The 17,260-nt window shown below is 32.4% G+C and overlaps 1 protein-coding gene across 1 annotated transcript in view; it reads right to left on the bottom strand.

Moving 5' to 3' along the window:
- Window positions 1-17,260, bottom strand: part of LOC127726690 (uncharacterized) — a 269,933-nt gene that overhangs the window by 175,851 nt on the left and 76,822 nt on the right. The window lies entirely within an intron of this gene.

Genomic DNA, 17,260 nt, shown 5'->3' on the forward strand with positions numbered 1-17,260 from the left:
TGTCTCTTTGACACATTCCCCATTTCCATTCTTAATTTTATTGCAGTGAACCAAGAAAAATTCCATGGCTATCGACGATATGATAGAGACGAAAAAATGCATTTACAATATAAAATAGAGGGAAAAGATATGCCTGCCAATGATACAACTATCTGAGAGATTTTGAAATAAGCGAATATAAAAATTGTATGTCACCGCAAAATAAATTGAGCAAAACCCATACCGTAAAATCAGCCATACAAAGCTTTAAATGATAGATACATACAAACTAGTCTTAATAAAGCTAAAATGTCAATTGTAATATTAAAAGTAAAGTGTACAGATCTACATATCCGTGCATGCTGCATATACGGAAACAAAATTGTATTATACATTGTATACATGCGTTGAATTATGTTAACGATTTTCGGTCAATAATTTTTCACAAATATAACAGTTAAAGGTCAACGTTTAAAATTTGTTTGCAAAATCTCAGCAACAAATGTGCCAATTGACCGTTCCTTGGCCATAAAAAATCCTTAATCATTATTCTAAGGAGACATAATTTTATTCAATCTTCAATATTTGCAATTAGCATTTATGCAAAATTGTGAACTATCTTTGTAAGTAAACATGTGTGTTACCTGTTGAATGAATTTTGGAAAATGTAATAAAATACTGTGGGAAATCGTAAAAACAATAAACACCAAATGTGAACAAATGTAATATTTAACCAATTTGCCAGATTGTCAGTAGGTAGTCCATCTATAGAATTCAATCTGGTTGCTCGAAGTGAAAACACACCTTTTAGTATGGTTTCGGGCGAGGAAAGGAGGTATCTTTTTGGTACACCTGCTAGTATGGAATTGTTTAACAATGTTATCCGCATTTTTCACTCTTAAGGGCTTCATTTTTTGTCAACAAAAGATTGTATAAAAGATACCAGTGAAAGTCTTGGAAAACAAAGTCAAACATTGAGGCGAAAGTCCAGGTGTAAACAGTCACGCATTGTAATGAACATCCAGGTTAAAATAGTCAGACATAGAAGTGAACGTCTAGGTATAAAACATTAAACATAGGAGTGAAAGTCAAGGTCAAAACAGTAAAACATTGGAGTGAAAATCCAGTTAAAAACCGCAAAACATAGGAGTGAAATGTCTAAGTAAAAACAATAAAACATTGGAGTGAAAGTCCAGTTAAAAACAGCAAAACATAGGAGTGAAATGTCCAGGTAAAAACAGTAAAACATTGGACTGAATTTCCAGGTATAAATGATAAAATATTGGAGCGAACGTTAGGGTAAAAATGATAAAACATAGGAGCGAACGTCAAGGTAAACACAGTTAAACTTAGAGTGTGAAAGTCCAGGTAAAAGCAGTAAAACATTGGAGTGAAAGTCCAGGTAAAAACAGTAAAACATAGGAGTTAAAGTTCATGTAAAAACAGTAAAACATAGGAGTAAAAGTCCAGGTTAAAACAATGAAACATAGAAGTTAAAGTCCACATAAAACAGAAAAGCATTTGAGTGAATGTCAACATAAAAAAGTATAACATTAGAGTGAAAGTCCAGGTATCAACATGTGAACAAAGAAGTAAAAGTCCAGGTAAAAATAATAAAACATTGGAGTGAATGTCCAGGTAACAATATTAAAAGTTAAACATTGGATTGAAAGTCCATGTAACAATTAAACAACATAGGAATTAAAGTCCATTGAAGTGAATGTCCACATAAAAATAATATAACATTAAAGTGAAAGTTCAGGTTTCAGGTATAAACAAAATAGTATCTGTTTCGTGTTTATATTCCTCTCCAGGCATGATGTTAGAGATGAAAGTGAAAGTCCAGGTAGAAATAGTAAAACATTGGAGTGAAAGTCCAGGTAACAATAAAAATTATTGGAGTGAAAGTCCATGTATAAACAGTAAAACATAGGAGTTAAAGTTTAGGTATAAACAGTAAAGCATAGAAGTAAAAGTCCAGGTAACAATAGTTAACATTGGAGTGAAAGTCCAGGTAATAATAGTTAAACATTGGAGTGAAAGCCCAGGTAACATTTAAACATAGGAATTAAAGTCCACATAAAAACAGAAAAACATTGGAGTGAATGTCCACATAAAAACAGTATAATATTGAAGTGATAGTACAGGTATCAACATTAACACAAAAACGTGCAAGTCAAGGTAAAAATAATAAAACATTAGATAGAAAGTCCAGGTAACAATAGTAAAACAAAGGAGTGAAAGTCCAGGTAAAAAGAGTAAACCATTGAAGTGAACGTTCAGATAAAAACAATATAACATTGAAGTGAAAGTTCAAGTATAAACAGTAAAACAAAGAAGTGAAAGTCAAAGTAAAAATAGTAAATCATTGGAATGAATGTCCAGGCTAAATACTAAAACAATGAAGTGAAAGTCCAGGTATATATAGTAAAACATTGAGTGAAAGTCCAGGTAATAAAAGTAAAAGATTGAAGTAAAAGTCCGGGTAAAAATAGTAAATCATTGGAGTAAATGTCCACATAAAAACAGTATAACATTGAAGTGAAAGTCCAGGTGTCAACAGTAAAACAAAGAAGTGAAACTCCAGGTAAAAATAGCAAAACATTGAGGTAAATGTCCAGGTAAAAATAATAGAACATTGGAGTGAAAGTCCAGGTAAAAATAGTAAAACATTGGAGTGAAAGTCCAGGTAAAAATAGTAAAACATTGGAGTGAAAGTTCAGATAAAAACAATATAACATTGAAGTGAAAGTTCAAGTATAAACAGTAAAACAAAGGAGTGAAAGTCAAAGTAAAAATATTAAATCATTGGAATGAATGTCCAGGCAAAAATAGTAAAACAATGAAGTGAAAGTCCAGGTATATATAGTAAAACATTGAGTGAAAGTCCAGGTAATAAAAGTAAAAGATTGAAGTGAAAGTCCGGGTAAAAATAGTAAAACATTGGAGTGAATGTCCACATAAAAACAGTATAACATTGAAGTGAAAGTCCAGGTATCAACAGTAAAACAAAGAAGTGAAAGTCCAGGTAAAAATAGTAAAATAATGGGGTGATTGTCCAGGTAAAAATAGTAAAACATTGGAGAGAAAGTCCAGGTAACAATAAAAAAATATACGATTAAAGTCCAGGTATAAACAGTAAGATATAGGAGTTCAAGTTCACATAAAACAGTATAACATTGAAGTGAAAGTCCAGGTGTCAACAGTAAAACAAAGAAGTGAAACTCCAGGTAAAAATAGTAAAACATTGAGGTAAATGTCCAGGTAAAAATAATAGAACATTGGAGTGAAAGTCCAGGTAAAAATAGTAAAACATTGGAGTGAAAGTTCAGATAAAAACAATATAATATTGAAGTGAAAGTTCAGGTATAAACAGTAAAACAAAGGAGTGAAAGTCAAAGTAAAAATAGTAAATCATTGGAATGAATGTCCAGGCAAAAATAGTAAAACAATGAAGTGAAAGTCCAGGTAAAAATAGTAAAATAACGGGGTGATTGTCCAGGTAAAAATAGTAAAACATTGGAGAGAAAGTCCAGGTAACAATAAAAAAACAGAGGATTAAAGTCCAGGTATAAACAGTAAGATATAGGAGTTAAAGTTCACATAAAACAGTATAACATTGAAGTGAAAGTCCAGGTGTCAACAGTAAAACAAAGAAATGAAACTCCAGGTAAAAATAGTAAAACATTGGGGTGAATGTCCATGTAAAAATAATAGAACATTGGAGTGAAAGTCCAGGAAAAAATAGTAAAACATTGGAGTGAAAGTTCGGATAAAAACAATATAATATTGAAGTGAAAGTTCAGGTATAAACAGTAAAACAAAGGAGTGAAAGTCCAGGTGAAAATAGTAAATCATTAGAGTGAATGTCCAGGTAAAGATAATAGAACATTGGAGTGAAAGTCCAGGTAAAAATAGTAAAACATTGGAGTGAAAGTCTAGGTAAAAATAGTAAAACATTGGAGCGAAAGTTCAGATAAAAACAATATAATATTGAAGTGAAAGTTCGGGTATAAACAGTTAAACAAAGGAGTGAAAGTCTAGGGAAAAATAGTAAATCATTGAAGTGAATGTCCAGGTAAAAATAATAGAACATTGAAGTAAAAGTTTAGGTATCAACAGTAAAACAAAGGAGTGAAACTCCAGGTAAAAATAGTAAAACATTGGAGTGAAAGTTCAGATAAAAACAATATAATATTGAAGTGAAAGTTCAGGTATAAACAGTAAAACAAAGGAGTGAAAGTCTAGGGAAAAATAGTAAATCATTGAAGTGAATGTCCAGGTAAAAATAATAGAACATTGGAGTGAAAGTCCAGGTAAAAATAGTAAGACATTGGAGTGAAAGTCCAGGTAACAATAGTAAAGCATTGGAGTGAAAGTCCAGGTAAAAATAGGAAAACATTGGAGTGAAAGTCCGGATATAAACAGTAAAACATAGGATTGACAGTCCAGGTATAAACATTGAAGTGAAAGTCCAGGTATCAACACTAAAACAATGGAGTGAAAGTCCAGGTAAAAATGATAAAACGTTGGAGTGAATGTCCAGGTAAAAATAGTATCAACAGTAAAACAAAGGAGTGAAAATCAAGGTTAAAACAGTAAAACATTGGAGTTAAAGTCCAAGAATAAACAGGTAAAAATGGAAGAAAACATTCAGGTATAAACAGTCAAACATCGACGTGAATGTCCACGTAACAATAGTTAAACATTGGAGTGAAAGTCCAAGTCACAATAAAAAACATAGAAGTAAATGTCCCGGTATAAACAGTAAAACATTGGAGTGAATGTCCACATCAAAACAGTACAACATTGAAGTGGAAGTCCAGGTATCAAAAGTAAAACAAAGAAGTGAAAGTCCAGGTGAAAATAGTAAATCATTAGAGTGAATGTCAAGGTAAAAATAATAGAACATTGGAGTGAAAGTCCAGGTAAAAATAGTAAGACATTGGAGTGAAAGTCTAGGTAAAAATAGTAAAACATTGGAGCGAAAGTTCAGATAAAAACAATATAATATTGAAGTGAAAGTTCAGGTAAAAATAGTAAAACAATGGAGTGAAAGTCCAGGTAAATATAGTAAAACATTGAGTGAAAGTCCAGGTAACAAAAGTAAAAGATGGAAGTGAAAGTCCAGGTAAAAATAGTAAAACATTGGAGTGAATGTCCAGGTATCAACAGTAAAACAAAGGAGTGAAAGTCCAGGTAAAAATAGTAAATCATTGGAGTGAAAGTTCTACAAGGTCTCATATGTCAAATTGAGATGTTTGATCTTAAAGGTTAAGAATTCGATTTTTTTCTATGTTTCTCTGAACTTATTATTGATTTTCTATACTATAGGGGTTTGCAAGTATATTGTTGTTTAGTATTGGTTGATCTATACGATGTGTCTGTGTCTAAACTAACTAAATAAATGACATTTTTACCACATCTTAGATTGTGGATTAACATCTATGTCGTCTGTCTGCTAAGTACCGAAAGTGATCTATTCCCGAATATGGCTGTTATACCAAGAGTGAATTTACATTGCTATACGACGTGTCTCGGTTTTTTGTACATCCAACATTAATGGATTTATTTTGATGTTTCTGTTATGGTTTCGGTTGGATAATCTGTTATGTCTTATCGTTTGTAGTGCAAATAATTATGAAATTGCCTTTCCATACCATCATTGTCATGAAAATTGTTGGGACGAATATTGTGAAAATAATTGTATAAAGTTCGAGATTGCATGTTAGTTACGTAAGCGCGTCACTGTTTTTGATATCCTGTGGTGTTTTTCGTTGATGGAATATGTTCGTTGTTGTTCTGTGGTTTGCATGTTGTGTGGACTATTATATTATTTGTTTGTGCGTTTCTTTGTTATGAATGTTCTTGCGTGTGTTTGTGCTTTATTTCTGCGATATTTTTTAACATTGTTATAAAGCGGGAGGTTTGACATGCCATGAAACCAGGTTCAACCCACCATTTTTTCTTAAAATGTCCTGTACTAAGTCATGGCAGTTGTTATCAAATAATTCGTTTCTATGTGTGTTGGCGTTTGTTTTTGTTGCACTTCGGTGTTCCTGTTGTTCCTTTGTTTTCCTCTTATAGTTGATGTTTCCTTCGGTTTTGGTTCGTAACCCGGATTTGCTTTCTCTCAATCGATTTATGACTTTTGAATACCGGTATACTGTTGCCTTTATATAGAGCCCTCTGTCTCAAGCTTATTCCAGCATAATTCACAGTCTTTATCAAGTGTTCTTGGGAACTAGCTTGGTTTAAAACCGTTCCGCTCCCCTACATGGTCTACCTTAAATATAACATCTTTTCTGTAAAGATATGGTGGGATCCAATGAGAAAAGTATCCATGAAAGACCAAATGACTTAGATGTTAACAACTATAGTTCACCTTACGGTCTTTAATCATGAGCAAAATCCATACATTTTAATAAGATATGAGATGCCCCGTCATGACAAAATTTAAAACATTTCAAACGATAAAACCAACGTCCTAATATATGTAAAAAACAATGGAATAAATAAAAACAAATCATATAGAAAGCACCTAACGACAACCACTAAATTACAGTATCCTGACTTTCGAAAGGAACATATTGAGTGTGGCGGGTTTAAACATGTTTGCGAGACTTCTTACTTCCCTCCTCCGTTACCTGCCAAAATGTTGTAACGGCATAACATAAGAACAACCTATAAAATCAGTTGACAGAGGCTTGACACATCAGATCGAAAAAAGAACAAAAAGACTAATTTCATTGAAATCTATAATGTCACGGCAGACATGGAGATAGGGAAAGAACTATTTCCTTTAATCCGACGTAGTTTAAACATATTTTTTTTGCTTAACTATGCCAAAGGGATAAGACACAAGTTAATCAAACTTATACAGTCTTCTCCCATGAACAATTTATAACAATAGAATATTTACAAAGCGTGCATGCAAACAATACATTATATATATTGGATATGTAAAAAGATGATGTGTGCTGATTTAAATGGTTGTACACGATATACGTGTATTTGCACTTTAGTGTGCTATATTCAAAATTAGAAACATCTTTTATTCTTTAATAAATTCATATACATTCTTTAAAATTCTTTCATTTTCAACATTAGTTAATGGTTAAGATGTTCAAATTTAGTGGAGAGTTCTCTGGTAACCAGTTCAGATTATTAGATAGTTTGATTATTATATTTGCATAATTAGGACATTAAAAAAATAGTGCTATGAATCTTCACGCTTAGCACCACAACTACAAGACGGATCTGAAATGATATTGACTCTGTTAAGATCATAATTCAAAAAAAGAGGCTGAGCATCTAAGTTGAGTCAAAATGATGTTGAGTTTACGATTGCCAAATTCATAATCATACGATGTAGAGAAATAAAAACAGATGGATTAAGATCCAGTTAGCAGAAACTCTTCCGACATTCAAAGTGTTTAACCAACAGCTGTTAAATCTGTGAAATGTTCAGATAAATATAGGTTTTTTTAGTTGTAATCCTTTAAATGCACGATTTATTAAACAGTTACCTTAGCAGTTAAATTGTTTTGCAATTATTGACAAATTTATGAAAAAAATTAAATGCATTTATTGAATTTGTAATTTGTCCTAAATCAACATCGCGGCTTAAAGGGAAATCACACTATTGTTTATACGCATCGCTCTCGGCGCCGCTATAGTGTCGTGACCGTATTATGACGTCGCCGTTTTCGAGTCCGTCGTAAAGGTTGCTAATTTCTAAAATGGCGACCCGCTCAAAGGGACGTTCACTAAAGCAGGAGAAAGCAAATGACGTTTTGATTTAAGTGCAAAAAATGAAAATGCTACTCGAAACGGACAAAATCTTGATATGGTCTTGATATGAATTACCTTACGATTGGGTTTAATTCAAATGAGTTACTCTCTTTAAATAAAGATATTATTATTATTATTGAGTTAGTATTTACATACAATACCATTTATACAATTATTTTTCTTAAAGGTTTATTAATTTCACCGAAAAATATTGTTAGATATGAGAAATATCAACATTTTTTGTTGATCTGGTCTTTATTATTTGTAGCGAAATCCGTCAGCTCAAATTTATTTTGTAGAAAAACTTTTTGTTTATTTACTGTAAAGTTTATATTTTCATATATTAACATATTTATTGATCTCGCAGATTTCTTAGTTTCACGAAGAAAAAAAGTATTTAAAAACAAAAGAGATATTTATAACACTTATGTCGATCATTTCAGTACAATCAAAGCGTACATCGGCAAATGTGAAATCCGTCCGGTCAACTTTTTTTTTTAGAAAAACATTTTGTTTTACTATAAAGTTTAAATTTTCATATAAGATAAGTTTAACTATTAATCTTGCAGATTTCTTAGTTGTATGAAAAAAATGGTAAAACAAAAGTGATATTACTAGTAACACTTTTTGTCGATCAGTTCAATATATGTGAAGCGTACGTCAGTGAGTGTGATATCCGTCCGGTCAACTTATTTTGTTAGATTTTCATAAAATATAGTCTAGTATTTCTAAGGACTTCAAATATTAAAATAATCTATCAAATAACAAAAAAGTTCTGACTATTTATATCTCATCCGGTCAATACGGGCAATTGTCCTGTCATTAGTGTAACCCAACTGTTGGCAGCGTATCGTCGCGATGCGGTATGTGGGAATATACTGGAAAAAAATAACAATATACCAAGAGTAACAGCATATAAGTGTATAGCTTCCGGAATTTGTAGTTGTCTGTCCAACAGAGGGATGTCAATAAGAACAATGAGTTTCGATGTACCTTTGGTGTCAAACGCCTCTCTCTCTCTCTTTTTCTTTTTTTTGGGGGGGGGGGGGGAGGGGGGGAGGGGGGGGGGCACAAACACATGAACACGAGTGATTTGTAGAGTAGTCATATTCGTTGAAATATCAAACGTTATTTAAGAATAACGCCAGTTAAACATCACTGTAAAAGAAGCATACAAAATTTTACATCGGTTGCTGGCTGTCGAAATCAAAGAAAATTTAGCACCGTATTATATAGTACATTATACCCAATCTTCCTTTAATGCTTTGTACAGGCTTACATAATTTGGGCACAAAAAAAAATCACATATTTTGTAGTATTTCTTCAAACTGTCAATTATAGCGAACTGTACGACCAGCAAGTTAAAAAAATAAGGCCGCTAGACGTCAGAGCAATCTGGGAATATCAAACACTATGCCTAGTTATTTTTGTCCTATTGATGACCGTACTGCCTTCAACAACAACAAAAAATCCACACTGTATATTTAGCTTTACAAGTCTCCAACAAGAGAAATATTTAACACACACACACACACATGTATTTATGTAGAGTAATGTGTCTTTCAGAGTGCTAAACTGTAACCATCACATTAAGGTCCGTCTTGTGAAAGAGTATTCAACTCATATAAAAAAAAAATGGTGCTGATATTCATGTAATATTTGCCACTGAAAGTTTTGCAAAAATCAAGAAAAAAAACGAAAACAAAAACAAAACAAAATCTAGTAGTTCAGATGTAGGTTCGTGATCAGATCACCCGATGTGATCATTTGCATGTCAACAAACAGTGATATAGGGAGATTGTCAGATTCCGATCATGACTGTAAAGGACAACCATTTGTTTAATACAAAGGTAGCTGATTTACTCTTAATACCTTGGTTCTTTAAAAAAAAATGGCCAACATGATATAGCAGAGTGCTGAAAGTGGCACACACAATCAATCAGTTATTTTCAAATTACCTATCATTAATCAGTTTTGGCAAAAAAAGGTGTATAGGCTATACCATACTGAAACATAAATGTGATAAAGAATATACAATTCAAGAAAGAGAGGTGCACCAACAGAAAATAGAAACTGCAATCTTTCTTTTAATTTTATCGGATCTCAAGATTTTAACTCTTACCAGAATTTATTCTATCTTATAGTATAACTCGGAAGTTTCTAAGTGGAACTCGAGCTTTAACTAGAACTATTACTCGGATTAACATTCGAACTAAGAATAAAACTTTAACTTTAACTCAAAATTTAGCTGGAACTCGAACTCTTATTCTACCTCAAAGGTTATCCACACTCTCATTTGTCATCTGATAAAAAAATTCGTAAGGGTTCCACGGAACCCAGTGTCTCGCCTACTTTTGCTGTTAATCGCAGGCTCAACAAAAATGAGGAAAAAAATCAATAAAAATATTCCTCTCGATACTATCTTTTGATTGTAAGAAGCTTCTGTCCAAGTTTGGTATAAAGCTAGGATAGTTTATGGATCTAATAAATGTTTTTTAAACTTTAACTGCATACTGTATGTAATGTTAACTGGAAGAAAAACTAAGTCCATTTATAAGTAAAATACGGATAAACGGGTACAAAATTTTGACAAAATTTCCTTCGAGATACAAGCTTTTGATCATAAACAAGCTTCTGTCCAAGTTTGGTAAATATCCAGGATAGTTTAAGAAAGTTATTAAAATCTTAAAAACTTTAACCACAGAGTGAATGTATTGTTTCCTGGCAGAAAAACTAAGTCAATTTATAAGTAAAATACGGAAAAAAATAGATTATTTTTTACAAAATTTACTTCTGTATACTATCTTATGATCATAAACAAGCTTCTGACTAAGTTTGGTACAAATCCAGGATAGTTTAAGAAAGTCATTAAAAATTTAAGAACTCTAACCACAGAGTGAATGTATTGTTTCCTGGCAGAAAAACTAAGTCCATTTATAAGTCAAATATGGAAAAACAGGAATTTTATTTTTACAAAATTTACTTCTGGATACTATCTTATGATCATAAACAAGCTTCTGTCCAAGTTTGGTAGAAATCCAGGATAGTTTAAGAAAGTTATTAAAACTTCAAAAACTTTAACCACAGAGTGAATATTTGTGGATGCCGCCGCCGCCGACGACGGCGGAATGTAGGATCGCTATGTCTCGCTTTTTCGACTAAAGTCGAAGACTCGACAAAAAACTAGAGTTAGATAAAATATATCAACATGTCCACAGAAACACGGATAGATGTAGCAGAACAAGAAAAAAAAACTAGATCCGTTTATTACAAATTAAAAGATTTTTTTATTACATATCAACTGGGAACATTATATGTTCCTGATATCAATATGGCGATGTGTATTTTATTGTCAATTATCTCTAAATTAACATACCAAAGTTGAGCGTTTAATCGAACGGTAATAAAATATACGTAATACATAAAGTTTTAATACACAGGCGATGAACATTGAACATATCATGTACAATGAACATGAAAAACGATGTATGAAAAATTCGTAAGGGTTCCGCGGAACCCAGTGTCTCGCCTACTTTTGCTATTAATCGCAGGCTCAACAAAAATGAGGAAAAAAAATAATAAAAATATTCCTCTCTATACTATCTTTTGATTGTAAGTAGCTTCTGTCTAAGTTTGGTAAAAATCCAGGATAGTTTATGAATCTAATAAATGTTTTAAAAACTTAAACTGCAGACTGTATGTGATGTTAACTGGAAGAAAAACTAAGTCCATTTATAAGTAAAATAAGGGAAAAATGGAACAAAATTTTAACAAAATTTCCTTCTAGATACTAGCTTTTAATCATAAACAAGCTTCTGTCCAAGTTTGGTAGAAATCCAGGATAGTTTAAGAAAGTTATTAAAATTTCAAAAACTGTAACCAGAGAATGAATATTTGTGGACGCCGCCAACGACGACAACGACGACGACGCCGACGACGGAATGTAGGATCGCTATGTCTCGCTCGACAAAAATGGGTGCGGGATGATAGAACTCAGAAAAATATATATCCACAGTTTGAATAAATTATGAAGCGTTGTGTAATTACGGAAATGTTAACCAATTTTAAATTCCGACCGAAAATAGGTTTCTTTTAACGTGCTGAGTTTGTGGCATTTTTAACACGGCATTTCAGGTTTTATCTTCCCGGTGCGAATGGACAAGCTAGTGAAATTATGGTAACGAAATTATTCTGCCTGCAGTCTAAAATGAACGTGTTACTTTTCAGCCCAGATACCCTCACTCTTCCGAGGTAGAAGATTCTTTATCTGGAAGTCGAAAATTATTTCTATAATACGGCATGAGGCAAACATTCGTTTTCCCCATACAACAAATGCAATTAAAAAAATGAGATGACTTCAACTTTGACAATTACTTTATAATATGTTTTTGTATCTATGTTTAACGATTCTATAGATTGATAAAAATATCAATGAATACTAGTAATCAAAAAAGTTCAAAAAATGATATTATATTTTGTATAAAGGTTTTAATTCAACCCAAGCGTTGCAAGAAATGCTGTTATGCCAGCAATGTCGTTCTATAACGTTAACAGAAAAGGTTATAGTTCCCGCCAAAATTCAATAATAAGATTATATCCGTTTTAGTGCATTTAAAACATCGGTGACCCCCCTTTTTTATTTATGCTTTTAAAATCTTCCCTGAAGCTGCAACTTATGCAGAAGTTTGAAGGGAAAAACATTAGTAGATTTTTTTTATTTCAAGAAAAATCTATTATAAATAGCAATTAAAAATGGCGGGAAATGTTCAAAGGCCTTCAAAAATAAGGAAACCGAGACAAATAAATGTTCATAAGGTACAAGTTAAATTTGACTGTTTTTGTTATTCCAGTTAAACATCGTTTTTCAATAAGTTTGTCTTTTTTTAGCAATTTAGAGCTCTATTTCTATATTTCGTTATATCACGGTTCTTTAAGTTTTGATGACGTCATATCTCGAAAACAACATCAGTGACCCCAATTTTTTTTTCGCCTTAAATATCGTAATAAGTATGATCTGTCTACATGAAAAATTTCAATGAATTATTATTAGTAGTATAAATAGTGTGATTTCCCTTTAAGGATGTTCGCTCCTCTTGTTTTTTAATTCTTGACAGATATTCGGATTCCTCTGCTTTTATCCATGTAGTGCTAATAAATATTTTTGATTGCTAACCCCGATTTTTCTTTTCATAATTTTATTACATATAGTTTAGAAAGCCACATTTGAAAATCTTATAAAATCCTTGTTATTTTTTCATAGTTTTTGAAAAAAAAGGTGCCAATGTTAAATGTATAAAAAATCTAGAGAGAATCATTTCCCGCAAAATTTCCAATAGCTTATATCTCGAAAACAAGCACATGGACCCTTCATTTTTTTCTGTTTTTTTTTAGTTCCTTATTTCATATACTTTCAATGTATTGCAGTCTTTTAAAAAGCTTGATATTTTGAAACAGAGTAACGAACATCCTTAATACTGGACCTGGCATATGCGCCAAAACTGTATTGTTATGCCCATTTTCATTATATGATGTGAATTTACCTTTATATGATGTACATTTACCTTTATATGATGTGCACTTGTAGTTATATGATGTGCAAACACCTTAATATGATGTGCAAATATCCGAATATGATGTGCAAATATCCTTATATGATGTGCAAATATCCTTATATGATGTCCCAACATCTTTAATGATGTGCAAATATATTTATATGATGTGCAAATATATTTATATGATGTGCAAATGTACTAATATGATGTGCAAATATACTAATATGATGTGCAAACATACTTATATGATCTGCAAATATCCGTATATGATGTGCAAAGATACTTATATGATTTGCAAACATACGTATATGATGTGCAAATATACTTATATGATGTGCAAATATCCTTATGATGATGTGCATTTTCCCTTATATTATGTGCAAATGTACTTATATGATGTGTAAAGATACTTATATGATGTGCAAACATATTTATATGATGTGCAAAAATATACTTATATGATGTGCAAATATTCTTATATGATGTGCAAATATACTTATATGATGTGCAAATGTACTTATATGATGTGCAAATATCCTTATATGATGTGCATTTTCCCTTATATTATGTGCAAACATCTTTATATGATAGTGTTGTGTCATTATATTATGTGATTGTAACTTTATATGATGTGGTTCGGTTTACTTCATTATATGATGTCAAAACGTACTTATATAATGTCAAAACGCACTTATATGATGTGCTGTCATTGTTGTTATGGTGAATGAACATGATTACGATTAGAACGATTACTGTCTACGTCATAACTGATTCCGATCTGCTTCTCCGGAATTACTATAAACCCGGCTCAAATCTGTAGCTACCGTTTGGAAAATGGTTGAGATTTTAACATAGATAAACCTTTGCACGTTGGTACCTCGTTTTAAAGATGAAAAAATCACATCTGATATTGTTGGAAAATTGTCAAAATATGAATTGCAAGGTTTAGTTTTAATCGATGGGTCTACAATAATGAACATACGGTTACAGTTATTAAATCATGGGTCCTCGACTGTGTATTGAGCACACGGAGTTCAAATATTTAATCTGCGGGAGAATATTCTGCATTATTTTTTTGAGTGCCAGTTTACTGTTTTTGATCTAGCAGCTCCAGCCTCGTATCAGCTTCCAAAAGTGCAATTCATAGAACAAATTTGATAGTGCAATTTAACAAAAATCAACGTTTCAAACATTTCGGAGGAATATTTAGATCCATTCAAAAGGGAGCTAGTTGAAAATTTTCCTTGCTACGGCGAAAATATGACAAAACAACCTTTATTGCAAAAGACAGCTCTACCGGTATATGTATTCCCTCTTTGTGAATTTCCGCTTTATCTTTATTCATTTCCTATACCAATTAAATCACAGTCATTCTTAAAAGTATTTCACAACAATAGCTATAAAATTTTCTTCTCAGCATAAGTATACTGGTATGGATAATTGATTGATTAATTGGTGTTTAACGCCACTTTCGTAAGCGTTATGGATGCCATCACGAGTTGGTTGACCGTTATGAAATATCTGTTTCACAAATGATAGCGAATCTGTTCCTTATGTCATAACTACAATCCCACAGGATCTGCTCACCCTTCAGGAGCACCTGAGATCACCCCCAGTTTTTGATGCGGTTCGTGTTGCTCAGTCTTTTGTTTTCTATGTTGTGCTTTATGTACTATTTTTTGTCTTTTTTTCTTTTCCTTTTTTTTAGCCATGGCGTTGTCAGTTTATTTCGACTTGTGACTTTGAATGTCCCTCTGGTATCTTTCGCCAATCTTTTTGATACATAAATTTCAAGTATGTTCATTTTTTGTAAATTTTGCCTTGCTGATCATTTTAGCTGTTCAAGTTTCTCCTTATATATTACTTTTTTCAAGATAAAAAAGACACAAAAATTGGCAAAAATCGGACATTGACAGGGTAATGACTCCTGTAAGGGACCGGTCATTTGTAACCCCAAAAAGAGGGGATAGGAGGAAATTAAGGGGCCTTTAATTTTTTTTTTTAATGGAAAGTCGGTATTCATTTTTTTATATTTATAAATGTGCAGCCGTATAATGGTAAGGCGATGTCGTTGTCGTCCGACGACATTTAGTTGCCAGACAATAAATTGAGTATAAGTGTATGGATCTCTATCAAATTGTACCACAAGGTTCCATACTACAAAAGGAAGGTTGGGATTGATTGTTGGGGTTGTTGTCTTAACTGTTTATGAATTAGGGGTCAAAAAGGGACCAAAACAAGCATTTTTTTTTTGTTTCAGGTCAATCGCTTGTGTATGGATCTCTATGAAATTGTACCACGCGGTTCCATACCAAAATGAGAAATTTGGGATTATTTTTGGGGGTTATGACATAAACCGTTAAGGAATAAGGGTCCAAAAACAATACTTTTCTAATACAGAACAAATTGCTTATATCTTGACTAATTTCAATGGGGTTTAATTCAAAGTCTTGAACTCTTGGGTCCTTTAATATGCTCAATCTAACCGTGTAGAAAGATTTTTGATTTAAGGCCCCGTTGGAACCGATATTGAGGTCCAAATGGTCAAATATTGATCTTTGTTTGATTTGATCAAAAATTGAATTATTTGAGTTATTTGATAAGCCGAATCTAATTGTGTATTAGATTTTTTTATTTTGAGCCCCGTTTTCAAATAGGTCTACATTAAGATCCAAAGGGTCCAAATTAAACTTTGTTTGATTTCATCAAAAAATTAATTATTGCGGTTGTTTGATATGCCGAATCTAACAGTGTATTCAGATTTTTTATTTTGGGCTTCGTTTTTCTAATTGGTCCATATTAAGGTCCAAAAGGTCCAAATTAAACTTTGTTTAATTTCAACAAAAATGAATTCTTGGGTTATTTTGACATGCCTAATATAACCATATACTATATTTAGATTTTGGATATTGGACAATATAACAGGTAAATGTCCAATTTCAATTTTTTAAGATCTTAGACCACATTCATATTTTGTCAGAAACCTATGATGTGTCAAATATTTATTCATTCAAAATTTAGAGCTGTATCAAGCTTGAATGGTGTGTCCAAACTCGCCCCAACTGTTCAGGGTTCGACCCTCATCCTACCCCCTCCCCCTACAGTAAAAAAAAAGTTTTGACTCAAAAGACATCATTTTTTACGCCTCTCTCCGCTCGCCTCAATTGTTTAGACCTCAATCCTAAGTTTCAACATGTTCTTCCAGCAGATTATTTTTCATCTTAAGCTAATATTGAATGAAGGTGGGGTAAATATCAATGAGACCATAACCGGTATATCCAAATTATAAGTTCCCCGCAGTCGCAAACAACTTCCATACTTGAAGTTCTAGATCCACTACTGACGCAAAATTTGAAATTTATCATAGCAATAGAAATCCAATGCGTTTTTTTGTTATTACGAACAAACGTATTGAGAAATGTGAGTGTGTATGTGTGGTGATGGTTGGGTGTTTGTGTGTGTGTGAAACGTTTATTCCCGGGCTTGTATTTCCTGTCATGATTTCCTTGATAGAGGATTGCTGCTCACAAGGAAGCTATTAAACCAAGAGTTCCAAATGGGGAAGATGAAATCATCCCTTCGTAAATTTTATGGACACCATCACGAGTTGGTTGACCGTTATGGAATAACCGTTTCACAGATGATATCGGATATGTTCCTTATGTCGTAACTACAATACCCTTCCCTTTTCACGAATGTGACCTAATGAATTAGACTATTTACCGGATTTGTAATAACATAAGCAACACGACGGGTGCCACATGTGGAGCAGGATCTGCTTACCCTTCCGGAGCACCTGAGATCAACCCCAGTTTTTGGTGGGGTTCGTGTTGCTTAGTCTTTAGTTTTCTATGTTGTGTCATCTGTACTATTATTTGTCTGTTTGTCTTTTTCTTTTTGGCCATGGCGTTGTCAGTTTGTTTTCGATCTATGAG

This window comes from Mytilus californianus, unplaced genomic scaffold (assembly GCF_021869535.1).
Source record: "Mytilus californianus isolate M0D057914Y unplaced genomic scaffold, xbMytCali1.0.p SCAF_18, whole genome shotgun sequence".
Lineage (NCBI taxonomy): Eukaryota > Metazoa > Mollusca > Bivalvia > Mytilida > Mytilidae > Mytilus > Mytilus californianus.